This window comes from Ostrinia nubilalis (genome assembly GCF_963855985.1).
Source record: "Ostrinia nubilalis chromosome W unlocalized genomic scaffold, ilOstNubi1.1 SUPER_W_unloc_8, whole genome shotgun sequence".
Classification (NCBI taxonomy): Eukaryota; Metazoa; Arthropoda; class Insecta; order Lepidoptera; family Crambidae; genus Ostrinia; species Ostrinia nubilalis.
Genome location: NW_026973575.1, coordinates 20505 through 35358, shown reverse-complemented (window position 1 = coordinate 35358; position 14854 = coordinate 20505).

Sequence of the window (14854 nt, the reverse complement as noted above, 5' to 3'; positions counted from 1 at the left end):
ATAACACCAAAATATTACCCTTTGTTTTTGTTCAGGCATTATACAAAAACTAATACAAAATGCCTATTTATCACCAAAATTGGTAAATGTATGTACCTAAATGTCTATTACAGCTGCTATGGAATGTATCTAGGTGACCTGGAGATACAGCCAGATTATACAGGGTGGTTATACATATGGAACGATAAGTAAGTGATCTCACTCGATTATTTCTAAACTATACAAGATATCGAAAAACTAGTTACTGATTCTGAACGTGCTTCACGAGCTCTTTCAAATAGTACCAATAATAGGTTACAGATTATAGTAGTTGGTAACATTGAATTTTTGGATTTTGTAACTTCTCGTTTCCACCCTGTATAATCCGGCTGTATCTCCACTCCAGGTCACCTAGATACATTCCATAGCAGCTATTTAGGTACATACATTTACCAATTTTGGTGATAAATAGGCATTTTGTATTAGTTTTTGTATGACGCCTGAACAAAAACAAAAGGTTATAATTTGGTGTTATACATAGATTTCGAATATAAAAAATATACAGGGTGTTAGGTAAATGGGTATATGAGCCGACACTAGCCCATGTTAACATGGTCATATAAATGGTATGGTGAAGTCAGAAAATTGATATCTTCATTTTAATTATTTGAATTTTCATACAAATCGGATTTTACAAAATTTATTTTGTATGAAAATTAAAAAAAAAAAAGATGATATCAAATTTCTGACTTCACCATACCATTTATATGACCATGTTAACATGGGCTAGTGTCGGCTCATATACCCATTTACCTAACACCCTGTATAATTTAACTAATTAAGACATGACAAAAAAACTGAGGTATGTCTCGTTTCTGTCGGGCCTGGGTCACAACAGATGACCGTTCTTCTTTGGCATGCAGGTACCTTACCTAAACTTAAAGCTTAGTTACAACAGGATATTGCAAATTCCCACGGGAACGGGAGTAAGCGGGAAAAAACATTTGTATGAAAAAATCTAAACCGCGTAAGATAGATGAAGGGGGTAAAACGGAATCCACGCGTACGAAGTCGCGGGCGGCCGCTAGTTATCAATAAGTAAAAAGTTCTAAAGCAATTGTAAAACCAAATTTTCTATTTGTAATAGGACCAAACCAAAGAAAAAAAGTTAAACGTTGGCTCACTCAGTTTTCAAAGGGGGCAACGAGATCTCCATAGTAAAATGAGTTACACATATAAATTCTCAGATCATACAAAGGGAATAGATATGAACTCACGCGTAACTACAACGAGAACCAGTGTCCCCACATTTCCCCCACCACAGCTCACACACACATTCAACTGTGTAAAAACAAAGAGACTGAGAGTCTACGACAACAGGCTCAAATGTGCTATGATTGGCCATAAGGCACGTCTCGCACACTTTGAAAAAAGCAATAAATTATTTTGCTTCTAACCTTTCTAGACTTAAGCAAAAAAAAAATATTTTCAAAGACTTGGATACAAAATGATATTTATATTCTGTTTCTTACTGGTATAGACTATAATATAACCAGTAACAAATTACATGCTGTAATGTCTGTCCACCTCAGGCCAAAGGCACAACCAAAGGTCCCATACTAAGTGTACAAATAGATGTATAGGCTGGTTTTAGTGTCACGCGCACTGTCAGTGCGGATCGCTCTGCACAGCCGATCTTATGAACTGCTAGGGAGCGAGCGGTTCCTCCGGACTGCATTACCAGCATTACTCTAAAACGCTCCCTAGAAGTTCATACAGATTGGCCGTGCGGAGCGGGTCCGCACCGGACGGTCCGCGTGAAAACCAGCCATAGTGGTACGGAGCCCTACGTGCGCGAGTCCAACTGGCACTTGGCAGGTTTTTATTATTACAAGCTTTATATTGACTTCACTTGTTAGTATGTGTGGGACCTCAGATCATAGAAGGGAATAGATGTGAAACGGGGGCGTGGCGCGTGTCTCCGCGATATGCCCAAAAACGAATATCGGCCGCGTAGCTAGGTTAGTCGCGATTCAGTCGTACTAAGGAAATGTTCTCCGATATTTTGGATAATGCGTCGTTACGCGCAATAAAACAAGTGAAACGAAGAACTACAGGAACAATGGAGTCATTTACTACATGTAAGTATTGCAAATCCATTGGTATTTTGCTTATAAATAAAAAAAACTAAACATTTTTACGAACGAATTCAGTGCCGTAACAGTTACTGCGATATCGAAATCAGTGGTGATAAAAATTCTAACACACTTGTACATTGACGATTTAGTTAGCAACCACTTTATGTCATGCTCAACTACTGCGCAATGTATTTAATTTCTTCCGATATCCACTGTCGTGTGAAAATACACAGTACGGCCGCATGTGCCGGTTCTAATGCGGTTTCCTATTATCGATAAATAGAAGTAAATTATAATTATCTATTTTGTAATTTTAAATAAAAAAATGATGTGTTACTTGCGATTATAAGATTATACAAAAAAAAATAACAGTAGAAGTAATTAGTAACTGTCAACTATGTAATTACTATAAGAGCTAGTTGAAAGCCTAATATAGGCATTATTTTTGATAAACATATGCGGTACGCAGATCGCCATAATTAAAAAGTAAATGCGTGATAGTAGTTAATAATAACGTATAATAATAAAAAGGTTTTCATACATAAGCATTTTGTGAAATCAGTTTCGAGCCTTGCCCCTAGCGATTTAAAGTATCGATATCTTGTCGACTCCATTTTATCTTTGTTCTCTCACTAGCGTTTTCAAAGTGTGCGTCACGTCACGCGGCCATTGATTGGCCATAAGGCATGCCTTCTGGCCAATCACAGCACTTTTAAGCCGGTCGCACATGTTGTCGTAGACTCTCAGTCGCTTTGTTTTTACACAGTTGAATCAGTTGAATGTGTGTGTGGGAGCTGTGGTGGGGGAAATGTGGGGACACTGGTTCTCGTTGTAGTTACGCGCGACTTCATATCTATTCTCTTTCTATGATCTGAGTGTGGGACAAATCTTGCAACTGAATTTAAGAACACTTCTCCTCAACCGATTGAGCTGACACAGGTCGCAGACCGACGTTCGCGATCGGGCCGTATCGAGCGCATAAGGCGCCCGATCAGTGGCGAACCCAACTAGAGAGTTGCCCACCGCGGCGTTGGACCAAAGTCCAGCCTACGGCAGGCTCACTTTAGTGGGCCCGATCGAGGGGGACTACGGACGCGGCCTGAGGGCGCCACGGTAGGCTCGGACCTCGGCTCAGGCCGTGTCCGGGGGACGGATTGAGGAGAACAGGCACGGTACATGTCTGTACCGTCCAAAATGAAAAGCTCAAGACGCGTCTGAGGTGCGGAGCGAACGATAATCTCTGGTCGAGGGTGACACCTAAGTACTTGGCCTCACTCTTCCAAGGAATAGTTTGGTCAAATAAGGTGAGATGGGTGGGGAAATTAGGACGAGTGCGAACCGGATGACGTTTCGCAGACAAAGCCCTGGAAAAGTACACTGCTGCACTCTTTTCGATTTACCTCAATACGCCACTACCTGAACCATTCGCCGAATTGTGTGACTGCGCGTTGGAGCGCCAAGATGACGTAATTCCGATTACGTCCGGACTTGTAGAGTGCGGTGTCGTCCACAAAGAGGGCTAAATCCGTATTCGGATATTTGGGGATGTCATTGACGTACAATGAAAAAAGAATGGGTGCTAGATGATGTCCAGGGTCCTGCTGATGGAGTCAGGAGGTGGCCATAGGAACTCCTAAACGAAACGGCGGAATCTTATCGAGTTTGGGTTCGTTGGATTCGACTTCTGGAGCACTTTGTTGCTAAATAATCACTCCGAGATTGAGATACAACTAAAAAGTGTAAAATAAAATTATAATAAAAAAAAATTTTTTTAAAAACAAGCTTTATCCTGAAATGCAGTTGTACTAAAACGAAAAAAATAATTATATGCTTGGTTCAAAGAATTTCGAAAGCTTGTAGCGCAAACAGAAAAAAGAGGAATAAATTCCATGCGCGATACAAGCTTTTGAAATTCTTTGAACCAAGCAAATATAATAATTTTTTTCGTTTTCGGGGGGGGGGGGGGGGGGGGGGGGCTATTAGTGTCAGGTCAGCTCACGAGTTAGTACTATCATCATCGGTTGCTATCCAACATCCTGATGCGTGCGCTTCATATGATTCTGTGGCTCGACTTTCACCTGGCGCGGCAACCAAATAAAAAGCCTAACAAAAGCCGGACAGGCCGGACAAGGCAATATTTGGCCGGACAAGTCCCTAAAAAGCCAAACATGTCCGGCTAAAGCCGGACGCCTGGCAACCCTAAACGCACCGTAAGGCCTCAGCCTCGAATTTAGCGGGCAGCGGGGCGGCGGCGGTAGCGGCGCGGGAGCGGCAGGAGCTTATGCGTAAAATCAAATAGACCGGTTCTCGAAAACAGCGGCGCGGGAGCGGGCAACGAGCGGGCAGCGGCGCGAGAGCGGGCAACGAGCGGGCAGCGCACTCCTTCTTTTGCCCACAATAAATCGAGCGTTAGGAATAAATTTGAATCGAAATAAAATTGTCGCTGTTGTTCAGACATTTCGTTTGCGAATAAAAACAAATATCTCGACAACACAACCCCGAACACAACACACTTCGCCGCTAAAGCGCCGCGCGAGCTGCCCGCTTGTTTCGAGAACGGGTCTGCGTTGCCCGCCCCGCTCCCGCCCCGCAGCCGCTCCCACGCCGCTGCCCGCTAAATTCGAGGCTGAGGCCTAACATTTTTCTGTAAACCCCCCACGTTACGTAACACTCAAGTGACCATTTTTACCCTAAAGGCGCTAAAAGTTATGTTATAGTTTTTGTCCTTGGTATAGTTTTAATTGCTTTTGCGGTAATCATACTAAATAAAACAGGAGATTTTTAATACGCAACACTTGCGTATTTTGTTTATTTTTCTTTAAAATTTTGGCTTTACACACACACAATTGTTTTTCTCCGTCATTCCTATCCTATTTTAGCTTTTTTTTACTAATAAACTCTTAAAATACATAACATGTTTATTTTAACCTTTGGGAATGCAATTATAAACAGAAACCCAACTGAAATTAAACATTTTACTCGAAATAAAATCGTATTCTTAACAAAATTACAAAATAATCAACTAGTACCTAAGTAGGTCTATAAAAACAATTCGATTGAAATTAACGCTCCTCTGTCCACGGGTTTGCTAGCCACTCAGATTCTTTCAAGGGGGTCAAGTCATACCCAGTTTCTGGCATGGGGGGGGGGGGTGTCATACCCAGCTTCTGGCCGAAGGGGAGTCATACCCAGCTTATGCTTATGGCCTGGGGGGAGGGGCAAGCCTTACCCAGCTTCTGGCCTGGGGGGAGGGGGGTAAATCATACCCAACTTCTGGCCGAGGGGGGAGTCATGCCCAGCTTATGACCTGGGGAGAGGAGGGGGGCGGGGGAGTCAAACCCAGCTTCTAAGGCTAAGATTAAATAGATTTCCTGGAGGGAGCAGCTGTCCTTTCCTGCAGCAGCTGGCCCGCCCATGGGAACGGTGAATAGATAGGTAGGTACGTAGGTTTAACTCAGAAAAACTAAATAACAGGTAGGTATTGCGTGTACATCGAAATGATCTTCATAGCAATGTCTTGCTTGTAGCCTAGGCAGAGTGTATCTGCCTCAGCTATACCTTATTGTTAGAAGTAAATAAATTAATACTTATACATTTTTATATTTTACTTGGAAGAAGATATGACTAACAACACTTATGAACACTTTATTTGAATAAATCGCCAAATATACCACCGCGGAGACCCCAATCGCGTCTCCGCGTTCCATTGAATCGTATGAGCGTATGGATTTTTTGCGATATTTTTCACAATTTCTATTTTTAAAAATTACCTATCGATAGCTTACTTTATTCTGATGAATAAATGTCATTACAAGTTTTTCTCTAAAACTGATAGTTTGGCTAGAAAAAAATATTTTCTATCCACGCAGTACGCCGGCAGCGTTCGGATCGGATATAGTGACGTCATCGTTTCCGCGCCGGGTGGTCAGTGAACTTTTTTAGTAATTTAGCCATAACTTCGTCAATTTTAGTCGTAGAACAAAAATTTTTGGACTGTATATTAAGGATTTCTTAGCCCTATAAATCTGCATTCACAGCTAAAAATCGAAATGATCCTCGTTGTCAAGCCACTTGCATCAACTTCGTCTTCGTCGAGCAAAACAAATGAAAAATGACGACCAGACTATAATACAAACAAACGAACATTCGAAGGAGAATTTACAAACGAAGGATTGTTCAGTTCAGTCGGCCGTTTGGTGTAGTGGTTCAGAACGGACTACTATGCCGAGAGGTCCCGGGTTCGATTCCCGGCCGGGCAGAAATTGAAATGATGAATTTTGATTTCTGTGACGGGTCTGGGTGTAAATATGTATAATATGTATGTATTTAATAAAAAAAAAAAGTATACAGGGTGTTTGGTAAATGGGTATATGAGCCGACACTAGCCCATGTTAACATGGGCATATAAATGGTATGGTGAAGTCAGAAAATTGATATCTTCATTTTAACTATTTTATAGCCTGACCAGGAACATAAAAACCCTGGCATAGAGGCGCGTCAATTGCATTTGATAGTGCAACACTGAGTACAGTCGTACCTGTGTTAAATTAATAGGCTAACTTTATGTATCCGGATTCAGGATTACGGGCTAATTTGATACTTTCATAAATTAACGAAAAAATATTATTATAGGTAGCCTGGTTTAAATAAATTAAGTGAAACCATCAATCGAGCTAGTAGGATTTATTTTATTATTCATCAATAATCAAATTCAGAACTTTAATATTCAACTGCAATGTCTGCTCATGAACGCTTCAAACTCGGTACTTCTTTCCCAATTCCATAAAATTGAACACTTACAAAGTGACAAAAAAATTTAAAATAGGTGGTTGAAACAAACCACAGCTAATTTTCATAGTAGACTGTACTATACGATAAACATGTCAGTCAATTTGACAACCTTTGTCGGAAACATTATTCAATGAAAATATTGTCCGAACCCTTAGTATTTCTCTTCGATAAATACTTTAACACATTGTGAACCACTTTTCTTTCACGACTATAAAAAGATTTTAGCAATTTAATTCACAAAATCAATTGCGCACATTTAAAATAAAGTTTGTTTACACTTTGACAGCAATAGACTGACATGCAAGGTGACATGTCAATGAAGTTTTCAGTTACTGTTGCCATTAAAAGAAATTAGTACCATTAGTTTTCCGCAACATGGCGAGGGTTTTTATGTTCCTGGTCAGGCTATAATTTTTATACAAATCGGAATTTATAAAATTTATTTTGTATGAAAATTTAAAAAAATAAAATGATGATATCAAATTTCTGACTTCACCATATCATTTATATGCCCATGTTAACATGGGCTAGTGTCGGCTCATATACCCATTTACCAAACACCCTGTATAAGTAGTATATCCGTTAAGCTAGCACCCATAACACAAGCATTGAGTTGCTTACTTTGGGGTTAGCTGGCGCTGTGTGAAATTGTCCAAAGATTTTTTTTTTTAATTCCACGTAAAACGTAAACGAAAAGGGTTGCCAATTTGAGTGTTTTAATTCCCTAAATTTTTGTTTAAAAAAAGAAACAATGTTACGTAATGTCTTGTAAGAAAGTCCCCCTCCCGCCACTGTAACGCATCGTAACGTTTTACGAGACCCCCCTCCCCCCCCCAAATTGCGTTACGTAATACTTGAAAACTCAAAATGTCTGTGGACACCATTTGTTGCCTTACGCGGCATAATTATACAATGTAACACTAATGTTCCAGTATAATAATTTATTAGTTAACTATTTCACATTCACAGTTTCTTTTCGGTATGTTTTTTTCACACTTCAATCAATCCACGCGGAAGCGCACTGTGATTCGTGTAGAACAAGCTAGCTGGACAAAAGTCATTGTTGAATTTCTGATTATCGTTTATAAAAAACGATAAACAACATCCCAGACATTAAGGATTCCACAATTTTTTACTTTGTTAATTACCTAGTTGTGAGTTATTAACATGGTAAGTGAGGATATGAGGATAGTGTAATTTTTAATTCCTAATTTTGCTCGACTTTCGACAACACCTGACATTATTTTTTACTATGGTGACCAAATATTTGTGTGATGGATTTTGAAGATAAGGGTAAGTACTTTTTATTTTCTGTACAATAAGGTGCATAATAATGCACATAGTTTTAAAAAGTATGGCGAAATGTTGACCTTTATATTTTTCTCAAAATTTTATGTTTGGAAGAATAGAAGTTGTATGCCCCCACTTGACCCCAGTCTGGAATTTATATATATTGTAGCTGTAAGCCTCTAGTATTCAAATATACCAGTTTCAGTTTGCACACTTTTGCACAACAATTTTATTTTTTCAGATTAATAAAAAATCAAGTTTTTTGATTAATGATTAAAACATTGAAAAAGTGACCAGAATAGCATGATTTTTAATTTATATTCTCAAAATGTGATGTATTGGGATCACGAAAATTCGCTGAGAGAGTTGAAGAATAGCATCAGTCGCATTTCAATTTCATTTCAATGGACGCAATACGGCAAAACAGGGAACGCTTCATGAAAAACAAAACTGAGTGGATTCCCGGAGCCATAGTGTTACATGTTTCTGTTCATAAAGTTCAGTCTTCCACGTCGAAAGATTCTACACCTGGACGACCACTCAAGGAGTTCGACGAGTCCAGCAAAAAGACGAAAAGAAGAAGACTTTTAGACCTCATTTCCTCAAGAAGTACTTGAGAACTGATATTGGCTGCTGAAGCTGCAGCGCAAATGTCTGCTGGCCACAGCAACTTGGCAAGTCATTAATGTTGTCCCAGTCTACCCACTAAATTAAAAAAAACTGAGATTCTTTGTTCCATATAAATAGCAAAAATGTTTATATCGAAAAATTGATTTTCATTAAATTCTCCATAAAAAACGGGAATTTCATACTTTAACACCTAATACATCATAAGACCAATTATTATTATACTGTAAAGTTAGTTTCTTCTTTCCTTTTTAGTCTGTTTCTCTTGATTTTAGGAAATAAATATTTTATTACCAAAAAAAATTTTTTTTTCAAACCTACCTATAATAATTATAATAAAGCCTAATTAATCTTAAATTGCACAAAAAAGTAAGTAATGCGTATATTAAACCCATTAAAGTAAAAAAATAATATTGTCCAGCTAGCTTGTTCTACTCGAATCACTGTGAAGCGCCGAGGCACGCCGAGGCGAGCACAATGATGATTGTGGCATGAGTAAACAAACAAATAATAAAATAAGCGGCAAATGTAAAAAGTATATTTGTTTCATTACGCCTCATAGAAGTGAAAGAGACACGTGCGATGATCAAACGAGACGCGCCGCCCGCGCGGCGACAGGTTGTAACTTGTATGGCCGTAGAGCGCATAGTACATTTCGCGCGGTGGAAAGACAAATGAAGGTACCTACCTACCTTTATAATTCGGTTAGGGTTAACCGCATGTAAAACTGTAACATATTTTTTCTGTTAACATATTTAATTTTGTGATCAATGTTAACATTAACCGATTGATAAGAAAACCGAAATTATACGGTATATTTCGGTTAGGGTTAACCGCATGTAAAACTGTAACATATTTTTTCTGTTAACATATTTAATTTTGTGATCAATGTTAACATTAACCGATTGATAAGAAAACCGAAATTATACGGTATATTCCTGTACGATTAACCCATTTTCTATAGGGTTAATAACAGATATATTTATGTTATTAACCCAAACCGGAAAATCCCTGCTTATAACTAGGGGGGTAGGACGTGGTTCAATAGCTCGAGCCAGAGACCAAAGTCACAAAATATATATGGGGCATTCCACGCGAAGCGGACAGGTAAAAAAAGTCGATGTTTCAGATTTCAGTAATATTTGAGTATGTTCTACCTATACATATTATTGATACGTGTAACAAATATTTTTGTAATATAATGACTAGTTTAAGAGTTATGGGTCTTCGAAGTTTTCGACAACCAGTTGGCATGCAGTACTTCAAAGCCGATTATGGAGTCATAAAATTATATATTAAAATAATTAAACCACGGGATTTATTACTTCATTTACCGTGCTTTTTAACTGTATTTTTGGAAACGAAAAAAACTTTATTTTTCCTAAAAAAAATGCAAATTAATTTTTTTTTCTTCATTTTCACAAAGTTCGACCCTTTCGATTTTTTTTATTTTTTTTATTTAAATAGTTATTATTGTGTAGAACATTCATGCCAACTTTCAAAGTGGGCGTGGAAGCGGATTAGGAGCTAGACTGAAAATACTGCCGAAGGGTGGCGTCCAGCGCCGGTACTCGGTAACGAAAGGTGCGATTCGATAAAAAGTCACGTAAGATGTGCACGAGACTGTTCGGCACACCGAGTTCGTAAAGCTTGTAAATCAAGCCGTTGTGCCAGACTTTATCGAATGCCTTCGCTACATCGAAGAATAACACTCCTGTCCCTACGGGTGGCTTAGCAGTGAGGCCGCTAAGTATATGCTCCGTTAAGCGGTGCACCTGTTGTACGCAGGAATGTGAGGCGCGGAAGCCAAACTGTTCGTTTATTAAGAGATTATTAGAAAAAACATAATCTCTTAATCGAGAAACAATTATACGTTCGTATAACTTACCCATGGTCTTTAAGAGACTGATGGGTCAGTAGCTTGTGGGGTCAGCCAGTTTCTTACCGGGCTTCGGGATGCCAATGACTTCTGCCTCTTTCCACGCGTCGGGAAAGATGCAGTGAGACATGGCCGCGTTGAAAATAGCAACTAAGAGGTATACTAGGGGGGCGGGCAGGGGTGTGTAATGTATGATATAACTACATATCATATAATACTTAGAGGATATAACATCAAATTATATAAAATCGTTTAATATAATAATTATTTACTATAATAAACGAATAATATAATTTTAAAACGAATAATTTTAAGACATATAACTATTAACTGATATAAAATGGTTTGATATAATGAATATTTTCTATAAAACTTACAATGTATACTATTTAAAACAAATAACATTCAAATCATATAAAAATAAAATGTCGAACAATCAAATGAGATAAAATTATTTTCCTATAAAACTTAAATCATATAACAATAATAATTTTATATAAAGTTCATTTGTTATAATAAGCTGAGAGAGGCCCGAGTTGGCCTTCAGCGCCTTCGCAGGGGGGGAAGGAGGGGGAGAGGCCGCGGATTTGCGGGTCCTCTTCGTACGACTGACGGTAGTGAAGCCACCGTCATCAGCGTCTGAGACAGAGTCACATTCCATGTCCCTACTGGGGGCATGGGATTGGTGCTCTATGACAATAGAGTGCTCGTTCGTGAGCGGGATTGGTAGCGGGGCCGAGTTAGGATCGCTCATGGCGTCCTCGGGACATGACGGGGAAGCAGGCTCCTCATAGACGGAGCTTGCGAGGGATTTTGCCCGTATGTGGGCTTTAAACCCGGAGAGGACCTCCGGGTGAGTGGCCCGGAGGAACTTTAAAAGTTCCTCCGTGTCCATGGCATGGAGTTGAGATACGCGACGCGTGAATCTACGCCGGTTCGCAAGTCGCAACCACCGAGAAGAGCCGGCAAGAAACTCGGTGGTTATAGCGGTGTGTAAGTCCCGCACAGTCGGTGTAAACCGTGCGGGGTGAGTGGGAAAAGTGTGCCCTAACCAATGTAACTACGCCGCAACGTAGCAACGCCGCGACGTAGGGTGAGTATCTACTCCTAGCAGTCCTTCAGGAGGGCCCCGGTCGCAAAAACAACCAGGGATACGCTCCTTCAGGGATGGAAAATAGGGAGGGGTAGGGGGGGTCACGCCCGGCAGTGAAAAGACTGTGAAACCGAGTGTCTCAAGGGCGAGGAGGAACGCCTCACCCTCTCAAACGTGCCTTCCAGGAGGCCAAGGTTCACAGCCTAATATACCGGCGGCGGCAGGAAATTTCAGCGCCTTGAAAAAGGCACTGTCGGTCGCTCCCAATCGAACCGAACCGCCTTTAGAAAGGCGTTTAACTACGCTTGTTCGTTATCACCGTTAGGTATCCCAAGCGCAGCCGCGGGCAAGCCACGTAATTGTGACAAAACACCACAGAAACAAGACTCGCAGAGCGAGGGCGATAAGCTCGAGGAACTCGGAGCGCAGCGCATGCGAGCGGGCGGGCGAGGCGGAGCGCACGTCCGTACCGTGCGAGCGATGCGAAGCGAATGTAGGCGCCCTTTTTTTTTTTTTTTTTTAAGGGACGCGCGCTGGTAGCTTGAGGAGCTTTTCCAGCTTCACCGGGCAGAGTGGCGAGTACAGAAGGTACTCTAGCCGTTTGGCGATCGTCGGTGCGCGTGCCGACGAGGCCGAGTGTGGGCTTCGCGAAGCGAAGCCCAGGCTCGTCCGCGTCGGTCGCAGACCGACGTTCGCGATCGGGCCGTATCGAGCGCATAAGGCGCCCGATCAGTGGCGAACCCAACTAGAGGGTTGCCCACCGCGGTGTTGGACCAAAGTCCAGCCTACGGCGGGCTCACTCTAGTGGGCCCGATCGAGGGGACTACGGACGCGGCCTGAGGGCGCCACGGTAGGCTCGGACCTCGGCTCAGGCCGTGTCCGGCCCAAGTAGCATTCGGGGTTCTATACACTACTACTTTTTTATCACCGGAAAATTTTTAACAGGTTATGTAGAAATGTGTGAAAATTATAAAGTAAAAAAAAAAAAAAAATTTTTATAAAGTTAATTTTTTTATTAAATTTTCTTTAGTCCCTATTTTACGCGTCACAGCTGGGCCACTCCGCTGCTCGTTCATTCAGTAGAGTAGTCGTACGCGCTCGCACATTGATCTGTCTGTCTCGCTCACGCCTTGACCACGCTTCCAGTGTTATTATTACTAATTTAGACCATTATAATGCAACATTTCAAGTAATTTTGAGTTCTAATAAGTGTTTCATTACACTTACGTACTTCTTTACGTGGTATTCTGACTGTTAACACTAATTGTAAGTTAATAATACAATGAAATACCTACCTACTGTGAATACGTTACGAATACACACCAATGTGTCGTTACGAGGCTACTACGACTTTAAAAGAAATATGTAATTCAAAGATCTTCCAAAACAGCGGCTTTCAGTGTTATCATCACAGAATAATAATAATGTATTACATAGCTACCTACCTTAGGCTATTTTTATTGCAACTTTTCAAGTAGGTAATTAGAATTGTAATTGAACGCAGGGCAAAGGACGAAAACAGTAATTTAGTAATTACGTAATACGTCACGTTGTATTTCTGTGAGTTTTTAACACTAGTTAATAAAAATACCTACTGTGTAACTCCAATTGAGATCGCGCGTCGTTCGTAGTTCGTGAATTTAAGATCCGCCATAACAGCTGAGTGGTGCGAACAGTTTTAGATGGTGGTTTTAGTAGGCGCTTAGGTAAAATAATAAAAATAATTCAACTTTCCCTTCATACTTACCCGGGCTTAGGATCGGCCTTAGGACCGGCAAAATTCAATGCTTTGATAAGCACCCTGCATCGTGCTGAAGTGTGGCTGTCCCGGTACAGTCGCAAAACTGCACTACACAATTTCTCCGGCCAAGAATAATAATGCACGTATCATTAACACGTATTCACGTGAGGTGAATTGGTAAGACAACGCAATAATTGCACGACACTATTGACTTGATTGATACAATGTTAACAAGACACTTCACGACCGATAAAGAGCTCGCGCGCGCGCAACTGACCGACCGCGGCCGGCGGCCGGAAGAGCGAGAGGGCGGCGCGGGCCGCGGCCCCGCGCCGCCCTCTCGCTCGTGGCTCGCGGGTGATAATGGCCGCACAACAAACGTACACCGCCGCCTTTAGGAAGCGTCGGGCCGGCAACGTCGCATCTCTCTCCATAGTAACGGGCGGCCTTGCGTTGAGCGTAAATAGTGCTAGCGACGCGTGTGTCCAAATATTACCAATTTTGGGATGAAATTTTGAGTAGCTTTATTTAACTTTTTTTTTTGCATAAATAGGATCAGTATCAATAACTCATTTAACCCAGATTTTTTTTTTCCGGTGATAAAAATGTAGTGGTGTATAGTATGTTTAGTCGTTCACATGTACTCCACAAGCTGTGTATGTCAGCTGTATACGAGCTGTATAGCTTGCTATAATGCTTTTATAGAACCAGTTTGGGCACAAATTAGACAGCCTTAAGTTCACTATCGCTGTACATTAGCAGTATAATAGCTATAGCAAACCTGCCTAGAGCGCCACCTATCGCCATGTAATTAGACTAATTTAAAAATTATTTTTGTCTATGGCAATGTAAGCTAATTGTCTTCTCTCTGGCCACCCGGCACATGTATTGTAACAGCACCGTAAATTTTTATAATAATCGTCAAGTAAGAGTGGAGTAAACTCGTTCACAGGTTTTCTGGACTTTTAATTCGGGCCCTTTCAAGATCCCTATAAAAGTGGCTGCCCAACGTGACGCCCGAATGTGAAAAGTGAACTCTGATAGCCGTGAATGAGTTTTCGTGTCAGCGCAGTTATTTCGCTGGATTTAGTGTTAAATCGCGTCTGCCTGATATCCCCGGACTCGAAAATCAAGTTTTTTCTTTGGTGCAACGTGTATTATATCGTTTTTTAGCGAAAATACAGTTGAGAAAAACTGGACGATACCATTTTGCGAGTGTGAAGTGCACAGTAGGCGATACCATTTTCCTATTGGTCGATAGACAATTTTGCCGCCTATAGAACTGTCACTGTCAATAGTGTCGTGGTCGAAGTGTC